We start from the raw sequence: 10,835 nt of genomic DNA on the forward strand, positions 1-10,835 counted from the left end.
CTTTGTTTTTTGAGACAGGGTCTCTCACCGAACCAGGAGCTCAGAGATTTGGCTATGCTCGCTGGTCAGCAAGTTCTGGGTTTTATGCCTCCTTAGTGCTAAGATCACAAGGTGTGTACTACTGTGCCTGGACTTTTTAATTTACATTCCAGTCGTTCCCGCCTCCCCTCTCACAGTTCCTCATCCCATTCCTCCGTTCCCATGTCTCCAAGAGGGTGCTTCATCTCCCCAGGCCTCCCCCTTCCCTGGGCCTCAAGTCTCTGGAGGATTAAGCACATCTTCTCCCACTGAGGCCACACCAGGCAGACCTCTGCTGTATATGTGCCAGGGGTCTTGAACTGGCCCATGCATGCTGGTTGATCAGTCTCTGGAAGCTCCCTGGGGTCCAGGTTAGTTGAGATTGCTGGTCTTTCTATGGTCTACCCTCCCCTTCGGCTTCTTCAGTCCTTCCCCTAATTCAACCATAGGAGTCCCCAACTTCAGTCCAATGCTTGGGTGTAAGTCTCTGTGTCTGTCTCAGTCATCTGCTGGTAGGGCCTCTGTCTTAGTCAGGGTTTCTATTCCTGCACAAACATCATGACCAAGAAGCAAGTTGAGGAGGAAAGGGTTTATTCAGCTTACACTTCCATGTTGCAGTTTATCACTGTCTTAGTCAGGGTTTCTATTCCTGCACAAACATCATGACCAAGAAACAAGTTGGGGAGGAAAGGGTTTATTGAGCTTACACTTCCACATTGCTGTTGATCACCAAAGGAAGTCAGGACTGGAACTCAAGCAGGTCAGGACGCAGGAGCTGATGCAGAGGCCATGGAGGGATGTTTCTTACTGGCTTGCTTCCCCTGGCTTGCTCAGCCTGCTCTCTTATAGAACCCAAGAGCACCAGCGCAAAGGTGGTACCACCCACAAGGGGCCCTCCCCACTTGATCACTAATTGAGAAAATGCCCCACAACTGGATCTCATGGAGGCACTTCCCCAACTAAAGCTCCTTTCTCTGTGATAACTCCAGCCTGTGTCAAGTTGACACACAAAACCAGCCAGTACAGCCTCTCAGAGGACAGCCATGCCAGGCTCCCATCTGTAAGCACACCACAGCATCAGTAATGGTGTCAGGCCTTGGAGCCTCCCCTTGAGAAGGATCCCAAGTTGGTCTGGTCACTGGACTGCCTTTTCTTCAGTTTCTTCTCCATTTTTATCCCTGCAGTTCTTTTAGACAGGAACAATTCTGGGTCAGGAATTTTGACTGAGGGTTAGTAACCTGTCCCTCCACTTTGAACCCCTGTTTGTCTACTGGAGGTGGACTCTTCAGACTTTTATTTGCACGCAGAGGATCTAAACTCAGAAGCTCACAAATTTCCAGCAAGGATTCTACCCACTGAGCCAGCTCCTCAGACTTCAGCAGTTTGCTTTAAGGGCTAGAATTTATAGCGCATATTTTCAGTTTTGGTTAAAAACTCCAAATTTGAGGGAGGGGCATATTTTGAGTTAAAAGAAAAAATAACTAGTTTGGGTAGTTAATTTCAAGGGTTCTTAAGTGGTATTAAAACCATTCAGCCCAGTTCCTTCACTTTGAATGTAAGGCAGCTATCCAAGAAGAAAAGGACCTCCATGCTGTGTTTTATGTTTGAAGCAGTTAAGAGCCTCTTTAAAAATTAGCCACTGTGGGAGGCAGACGCATAGGGTCTGCTTCTCCAGATATTGGAGTGCACACCAAGGTTGTTATGTTGTTTTGGAAATAACTTTTAGTTGGAAGAACTTTAAGGGGTTCATTGTAAGTTCAATTACATCTGAAGCAAAATAATTTATTATAATTTATTAGTCGTTGAATATCCATGCACTCCTGCACATTTCCCAGCTCCCTAGCTGTTAGGGGTCTGTGTGAGCAGTTATGACACATGAGCCAGCAGGGGAAGCGACATTTGTCACTTCTGGGACAAAGCACGTGTTAGCTCCTTGAAGCCTCGCTTTCCCCTGCCATGGCAACCACATATGGAGGCTGTCGGAGGCGATGGAGGTCGCTGGCTCAGAAGAGATGTGTCTGGAAGACGATACAGGGGGCCTGCAGCTAGCTTTGAGTGAGTCTGGGGGTTACTTACACCCTGGTCTAACCCAGCTAGTATTTGAGAGCAGCATCCATTACAGCCACCATGCCTGTGACCTTTGACACTTACAGATTGGGAAGGTTAACATTTCTATGAGTAAAATATCTCTTGTTGATTTTTTTTTACAGCAAAGGAATTCTCTTTTTCCCTATCATTAATGAGAAAAGAGTCCAAAGAAAAACATGTCAGCTATGATTATTACGACAAAATAGTCTGAATGGCTGAGAGACCAAAACTATTTTTGTCTAGTTTTAAAGGTATAAATCCATTTTCTTTATCACACAGACTAAATCAGTATAGAGGATACCACACTGATTTTTTTCCAGGACCACGTGGTTTATCTTCTATCTTCCATTAATTTCCTTTAGTTAATCCTCTCTTAATTTTCCTAAAGGCAAGGAATTTAATTTTAATTTGTTCCACAGAATTGTAAACAAAAAGTTAAGTTATTTGCTCTAAAATATACTACTACAACAACAAAATCTATAGAAATCCACACCAAAACTCAACATACACTTCTTTCATCCGTGTGTCTTTAGTGTGTAAGGGTTAGTGTGTAAGGGTTAGAGGATGGATCAGAGGAGGAAAAGAGAAAGTGGAAATCAGACTTCCATTTCCAGGGATGGCATAAGTACTTAAGAGAAATGTTCCCGTTGAAGACAGAACTGGACAAGGGATGTGACGCTGTCCTTCAGGAATTAGAGTGCACAGTGTGAGGACTCCCCATCTGAGATCCTGGGGTAGGTGCATGTCTGTGGCAGTCAGCACCGAATGGTTGGTACCCTGTGGCCATCGGCATGGACTGGTACCATTTTTGTCTTGAGACACTCAGTCATCCTGATCAGTGCTTTGGCATGCAGAGCCCATGCCAGCCTGGGTAAATTACTATGCACCTTGAGTGGGATTAAGGAGGCATGCATAGGAAACAAGGGCACACTGAACAGACCAGACATGCAGCAGATTGTAGTTAGTGTCCCCAAGAAGGAAAACTGTCTTTGGAAAACAGGACTCATTGGTAACCAATGTTGGTGATGGTGGTGGAGTTTTGTTTGTTTTGTTTTGGGTTTTTTTTTTTTTTTTGGTTGTTTGGTTGGTTTTGTTTTTACTATTGTATTGGATTCTTAACCTTGACCTCCCTTCCAACCCTTATTCCACTTAATCCCTTTCAAGCCCCCAACACTAGACAGGGGAGAAAAAAAAGTTTGAGGGAAAAGGGGACAGAGACCTCTCTAAGCTATTTCCTGCTGATGAGGGGCATTGGGTTCCTTGTGGGCAAATGCAGTCTTAGCCATCAGAGTGTCCAGCAGTCCAGCAGCAACAAGTGCAGCAGGGGAGCAGCGGCGGCGGCAGGGTCAGCCACGGCCACAGGCCCCCTTAGGGCTCTCCCATTTGTACCCTCTCCAGAGTCCCCAGAACTAAGCTGTCTGCAGCTGGCAGTGATCTCAGCCCCGCTGGTGCACTGCAGGTGAACTGCTGTGAAGCCGCCTCTTATCCCACACCTGGGATTAAAACAAAAACATACTCACATAACTGTTTTTTTTTTTTTTTTTTTTTTTTGGTTTTTCGGATTTGGGCTTTTTTTTTCCGAGACAGGGTTTCTCTGTATAGCTCTGGCTGTCCTGGAACTTGTAAGACCCCCAAAAACCAAGGGTGCTTCAGCACCCCACACCCCGGAAGGCGACACCCAAATCACTCTCAAGAAATGGTCTCGATGCAATAACATGAGGGTTTCTTTATTCCAGAATTATGGGTTCCACAGCCGTACACCATGCAGGGGTAGAGAACTGAGGACCACGAGGGCCGAATTGTGACAGCTTTTATAAGCTTACGTACGACAAAGCCCTCGAATCACAAACCAATCATTTCTTAGCATGGAGAGCCTGCAAAATGCGAGCCAATTCATTTGTGCCACTCCATAGTTTTTAGGCCAATCAGTTTAAATTATCGGAACCCGCGCTCAGTGGACCAATTAGTTTCCTATAATGTCTACAGCTGCGTGAACTCCTGCTTAGGGGTAATGGCGTAAGTTTACAGAAGCAAGATAAGTTTAGCCCATTTCCAGTTACCCTATGGGGCCAGGATCACCTATTCAAGGCCTTTCTGCTAGCTCTAAACAAAGGGCGGGCTCTGGAATGTGACCTTTTACGTAGTTTCTAACAAAGCGAGATAGCATTTTAAACTTGTGACTTCTTGGGGTCATTAGAGTTAGGCTGTATTATTTTCTATCCTTTCAAACTCACTCTGTAGACCAGGCTGGCCTCGAACTCAGAAATCTACCTGCCTCTGCCTCCCAGAGTGCTGGGATTATAGGCGTGCACCACCACTGCCTGGCATAACTGGTTTTTTTTTTTAAAGAAACCAAAACTCTCATTACAGAGACTATCATTGTAGACTTCCCAAGTTATTTTTACAAATAATTAAAAATCCAACTGTCAGAATATAGGAAAAAGTAATGAAACACACAAACAATTTTTTATTTTTTGACACATGTTTCCTCTGTATAGCCCTGGCTGTCCTGGAACTTACTATGTAGACAAGGCTGGCCGAACTCAGAAATCCGCCTGCCTCTGCATTCCAAGTTCTGGGGCTAAAAGTGTATGCCACCATTGCCCGGCTACGATTGAAACACTTTAAGCAAGGAAAAAACAAACAAAACAAAACCTGAGATTTGCTGGGAAAAAAAAAAAACCTGTTTCTAGTTGTAGTGTAGTTTAGCCCTTAGCACACACCTTCAATCCCTCTGACTGGAATACAGACAGACCCTTAGTACACATCCTTAATCCCAAACAATGAAGGTAGTTTAAGAAGGAAGCAGCCATGTTTGAAAATGATGTCCAACTGAGTGACAGACAAGGTAACAAACCAGAGAAAGACTTGACAAAATAGGATCTGCCCAACTGTCTCAAGAAGAGAGAGGCAAGGGGAAGCTACTTAAGAAAGCAATGCAGAGAAAGAAAAAAGAAGAGAAGTCATTTTACTGGGACAGTTTTACAGAGACTGGTTGAAGAGAGAATAAGCTAGACACGGGTGAAGGCAGAACAAGCCAGAGAATGAGAAGGAACCAGAAGATCAGAAGGGATTGCTAGAGTTAGTTTGAGGACAAGCAGAGCAATACAGGAGAGGCCAAGAGAGAAGCCAGATTGAATCAGTCAGTCTGGAGAGACATTTCAGCCAGAATTCAAGTTCTGAGTTAAACCAGCCAGCCAGAGATCATAAAGAACTAGAAAGGGTGAGTTTTTTCAGCAGTAAGTCTCTGAGGCTGACTACATTCTAGGCCTAGATAAGATTGTACGGAGGCCAGAAGCTTCCAGTACTAAGACTAGGTTAGCAGACGGAGGCAGTAAGCCTCAGGGACAACAATTACACTTCATGTTCTTTGTTAGTAACTTCATCAAGCCAGGATAGAAGAGAAGCCAACTCAAGCAGGACTAAAGAAAGGTCTCAGGTGGCTGACATGTTCTTTAATGCTAATGAGGTTTTGAAAATGGCCTGTAAGGCTCCCAAAAACCGAGGGCACCCCAGCGCAACACCCAAATCACTCGAGAGAAACGGTCTCGATGCAATAACATGAGGATTTCTTTATTCCAGAATTCTGGGTTCCACAGCCGTACACCGCACAGGGGTAGAGGACTGTGGACCCCGAGTGCCGAATTGTGACAGCTTTTATAAGTTTACAACAAAGCCCACGAATCACAAACCAATCATTCCTTAGCATGATTCCTTAGCTCTCGAAGTTCCAGCCAATCTATTTGTACCACTCCATAGTTTTTAGGCTAATCAGTTTAAATTATTGGAGCCCTCGCTCAGTGGACCAATTAGTTTCCTATTTTCTTGGATGTCTATAGCTGCGTGAACTCCTAGATAGGAGTAATGGCGTAAGCAGTTTACAGAAGCAAGATAAGTTTAGCCCATTTCCAGTTACCTTACAGGGCCAGGATCACCTATTCAAGGCCTTTCTGCCTAGCTCTTAAAGGACGGGCTCTGGACTGTGACCTTTTACCTAGTTTCTAACAAAGAACAGGCGCTGGAATATGAAGTGTTTGGGGCTCCTTAGAAGTCTGGAGTTAGGCTGTACTTTCTATTCTTTCAGACCCTCTGAAAGGGAGTTATAATTCATGAGTATCCATACTTTTTGTTTATTGGTAAGAGGGCTGAAGGTCTGTTTCTGTGTTTTGGTGTTTTGGGGCGTGTTTGTTTGTTTGTTTTTGAGACAGGGTCTCTAGGTAGCTGTTGACTAGCCTGGAACTCATTGTGTAGACCAGGCTTCCGCCTCTTGAGTTCTGGAATTAAATGTGTGCTTCACCATGCCTGGCTGGTAATATGTTTTTAAAATTGCATTCTAGATACAGTAATATTTGATTTATAATTATGATTTCTACTTTCTAACTTGCTTTTCCTTTCTAGATGGGGTCTTGATAAGTATGTTATTGATTTTTAAAACAGCTAGAATAGAATTTATCATTCTTTTCCTTTGAATACCCCTCCCCTTGAGAAGCTCTACCTTCCTTGGTAACCTTTTAATAAACATGCCAACCCTTTTACTGTGGTATGAGGTGGGGTGGGGCATGTGTGTGCTGCACACATTTCTCATTTTAAAATCCAGATTTAGGATCCATTGAGGCAGCTCAGTAGATAAAGGTAAATCTGACAACCTGAGTTCCATCCCCAGGGTAACTGCCCACAATTACATAGAATGGCTGGAGATGTATGGGAGGCAGTGAAAAGAGATGGAGACCAAGACAACACCAGCTGCTCAAAGTCTCAAGGTTTAATGGAGGACTCCGAATTTTAAGATTTCAGGTAAGACCCTTCCCCCAAATTCCAGGGTGTGTTCTGGGGCACTGGTCTGGCTGTTCACTGGGCATTGGCTCCAGTGCTCTGGTGCCTGGGCAGGTCACCTGCTTCATTCAGGAATTTGTAGATCTGTTGAACTTGACCTTGGTCTGAGTGCTCCACCCTAGGTGGAGGGGATTATGGCTGACTCCGGAGTTCCTGCTCAAAGACTGGGAGAGGAACTTCACCTTGGTCAAAGTCAAGTTCCTGCCAGGTGGCATGGCACCCCAATAAGGCTCTCTACACCCCAGTACCCATGTGGTGGATAGAGAACCAACTCTGGGTCTCCACATATACTCTGGGGGTACATGTAGGTCTCCCTCCCCCATCACCACAGGAAATAAAAATAAAATCCAAGTGTAACTGTATACTAAACAGATGTTGCTGTTCTAAGTAGCATCCATTTCCCCCCTCTTCCATAATTATGAAACAAAATTGATGAGAGAACACACTAAGAAAAATGTGAATCTTTGGTCTTTGGTTGAAAGATATCACACACTTGATCCACTGGAGTGGAGCTTGGGTTACAGGATTTTTAAAAGTCCCCACTCTCACAAGTAATCATTATACTTAGGTTGCAAAGCAAAGGACACACACACACACACACACACACACACACACACACACACACACACACACACTTAGTGCTTAGAACATTGTAGAAGTAAGGAGATGTTTCTGTTTGGAAACACATTCTGGAGCAGAGTCCAAGGAGGATTCAGAGTTGGAAAAATGTGAATGTGTTGGGTTTAGCTTGAATCTAAAGCTGTAAACTAAGAAGTCTCCCACAGAGGCGAGGATAGGGTGAAGATAGAATTCGGGAGTAGAACATGATGAGGAGTAAGGAAAGAAGGGAAATGTGGAGCACTTTAGGAGGATGGATGGTAATGAAAGTAATTTTGTCTGCCTTGCGGTAGTGGAGCAGGCCCAGTACTCAAGAGGCAGGTGGATCTGTGTGTTCGAGGCCAGAGTGGTTTACAGATCAAGTTACAGGACAGCCAGGGCTACACAGAGAAACCTTGTCTTGAAAAACAAAAACCAAAATTTTGCTTAATCAAAAAAATTGCTTTTCAATTTTTAAGATTTGTGAACATACAAAGTTTCAACCTTTAAATTTGAAAGTTGGAGGAATACACACAGACTGTCTGAATTCCATCTGATAGTTAAATGTTCTTTCCCATATAATTAGCTAACAATGCATTCCACATTCCACATTGAAGCACTTACAAAAGTATTCACCAGGAAGAAAAGCTAAGTATTTAATGAGATAAGTACATCAAATCTGATTGAAACAGTACTTAGTGCACTAAATGTGTCAGACATTTAGTACTATTTCAGTGATTTCATAGATGAGTCAAAAATAAATTTTAAAAATTAGATTACATTTTAGTGAAAATTCTTTTTTACCACAAGCCCCTTGGATTTTACTGATTGTCATAGTTGAGACGGGAGGACAGGTGTCAGTTGCGAGGATGTGCCATCTTCCTAATAAACTTATTTAGTAGCATTCCAAAGGAAATGATAAAAAGGCTTTAACTTGTTATTCTTTTTTAGGCCCTGAGACCAAATTCAAATGAACAGAATAGTTGGGGAAACAGCTGCTGAGGAGCAGGCAGGAGACTGGGAGAGAAATGGGAGGTGGGAGCCAGTTACACAGTTCAGACTGTATAAGGGAGCCCGTGGCCCCCGCTGCTCTGTAGACTACTGTAAAAAGTGTTTCAATGGAGATGCCAGGCATGGGGGGGGGGGTAATGTTGCTCCCAGAAAGCCATGGGCTTTAGATGAAAATACCAGGCCAGGGATGGGTTGTTGGTCAAGGAGACCTCTGGCCCCCAAACAACCCAGTAGTATCGATACTACTCTTGGTTGTCCACGAGAACTAGAAAGCAACCCCCTCCTGCCTACTGCTAAGAGTGCACACAGCTCGCTCTTAGGATGGAGAGAAACCAAGCCGGAACTAAGCTGACAGCTTCCTCCCAGCTGGCTAGCTTTCCAAGTGCTTGTGGATGCAAAATCTGGGTGACCGGGAAAGAAAAATCGTAAGCACTCTTACCAGGTGTAGGGCCTGCAAGATACAGCTCACCAGGCAAGGTGTGCCTGGAGGTGTAATCATGTCGTGGCTGTTTAGGGGGTAACCAGCCCCTTTCTGCTTATATTCTGGAGGCATTCCAGGCATAGTATTATAAAACTGATCAAAAAGACCTTGGTTGGAGAGACCATAGGCCCTAAGCAAGGAAATTATGGCTGATAATTTACTAAACGGGCCTACAGTACCCATCAATCTACCTTTTAAATATTTATGGTTTTGTCCATAGAGTAGTGCTTCCGTCAGCCTTGGTCAGAGAAGCTTATTTTTGCAGTGGGCGACAGTTACTCCAGGGACTCACGACTGCTCAAAGGGCTGACAGTCAGAGACTGCTGAGTTCTCAGCCCCAGGTGAGACAGTACCACCTCCGCTGCTGGCTCAGGGGACACCGCCGAGGGAGTGGAAAGAACAGTCTTCTAAATTTGACACTCCAGCATTGGCACCTGCAAAAGACCTCCAATGTTCCAACATGGGTAGGTGAGGGACGTACTCCATCCACCACTCCATCCTTGAAGTTGGTGCCGTAAGAGAGATGGTTTTTTCTCTGGAGTAGGCACTGGGCAAATTGCTGGTACTCTGGTAAACAACACCTCACCGATGCTCATTCAAGCAACCCTGCTGAAACACAGACGGACACATCAAGCTCAAAGGGGACCTAGGAAAGAAGAAAGGGGGCACGGAACAAGAGAAAACAATGAGGTCAAAATGCATTACATGCATTTGTGGAATTAGGAAAAATAACTAACTCTTAAAAGAAATGCCTGTTCAAGAATGAGTTGATCCTTTGTTTTAGCTTTTGCAAGGCAAGTATATAACCTCAAATTTTAACTGTGATTTTTTTTTAGTAAGTCTACCTCAAATAAAAAAAATTGAGAAGATGTCATCTCGGGACTATTTGGGTTGAAAGTAACAATATGTGCAGCTAAAGATGGCTCGGCCCCACCCATAATATGCCATTTCAGACGTCTAGAAGCTCGGGGTGGCTGGCTCTTCTCATACCTTTCTTGTTGTTGCCACAAGATGGCGCCAATGTTCAAAACAGCGCTTCAGGGAGCCAAGAGGCAGGAAGGAGGGCGAGCAAAGGGGCTTTTTCTTCTTTCTGAGTCTTCCTAAGTAGAAAGAAAAATGGAGGCTTCCAGCAGAATTCACACACAACTTCATTACACGTCCCTTTTTAGGGGCAGAGAGAAAGAGGAGCACCGTGGCTTACCAAGACCGTGCAGTGGAGGTGGTGGTTTGCATTTTGGAGCAATTAAGGCCTTTATTTACATATTTAACATTGTTTTGTTTGTTGTTGTTTTAATCAAGAAAGATGTAGAAAGAACTTTTGGACTAAGCTGTGGATAGCGCCTGCCAGAGGTGCTCAGGAGAAATCGCACACACGTTGGATACCTGGTCTCATGACAATGTGTGAGCGAAGGCCAATTCCGAAATGGCTTTCCTTCCTTTGATAATTACTTATTCTCTGCAGTGACTTAGAAAAATGATTGAACTAAATTTCCTGCCATCAGAGACTTGATGAATACTGAGATTAACAATAAAACTATTTTTAAAAGTCACTGCTTCTCAGCCAAGCTTCTTACTCTAGCTCTCACCGGGTTGTACGAACCACCTCCAATTTACATATTACAGAAGAGAGAGAGCCTTACATGGAGAATAAATCATTTTCAAGCTAGACATTCCATCCAGAACTGACAGTAGTTGGTTCCCAGCACGTCTTTTATGTCTGACATGCTTTTAGAAGAGTAATCACATTCCCAGTGACTCTCAGGATAAAATTTTCTTCTCAAAGCTCATTTTATGGAGTTTTTTTTTT

The 10,835-nt window shown here is 44.0% G+C and overlaps 1 protein-coding gene across 2 annotated transcripts in view; it reads left to right on the top strand.

The window, feature by feature from the left end:
* LOC127687493 (fibroblast growth factor 2-like) overlaps positions 1-10,578 on the top strand; it is a 46,683-nt gene extending 36,105 nt beyond the window's left edge. For both annotated transcript variants that reach the window (XR_007978395.1, XM_052186172.1), the window contains 2 exons: positions 6,770-6,900; positions 9,249-10,578. The gene's annotated coding sequence lies outside the window, so the exon portion shown is untranslated. The remainder of the gene's footprint in view (positions 1-6,769; positions 6,901-9,248) is intronic.
* The last annotated feature ends 257 nt before the right edge of the window (positions 10,579-10,835 follow it).

Source organism: Apodemus sylvaticus, chromosome 6, assembly GCF_947179515.1.
Source record: "Apodemus sylvaticus chromosome 6, mApoSyl1.1, whole genome shotgun sequence".
Lineage (NCBI taxonomy): Eukaryota > Metazoa > Chordata > Mammalia > Rodentia > Muridae > Apodemus > Apodemus sylvaticus.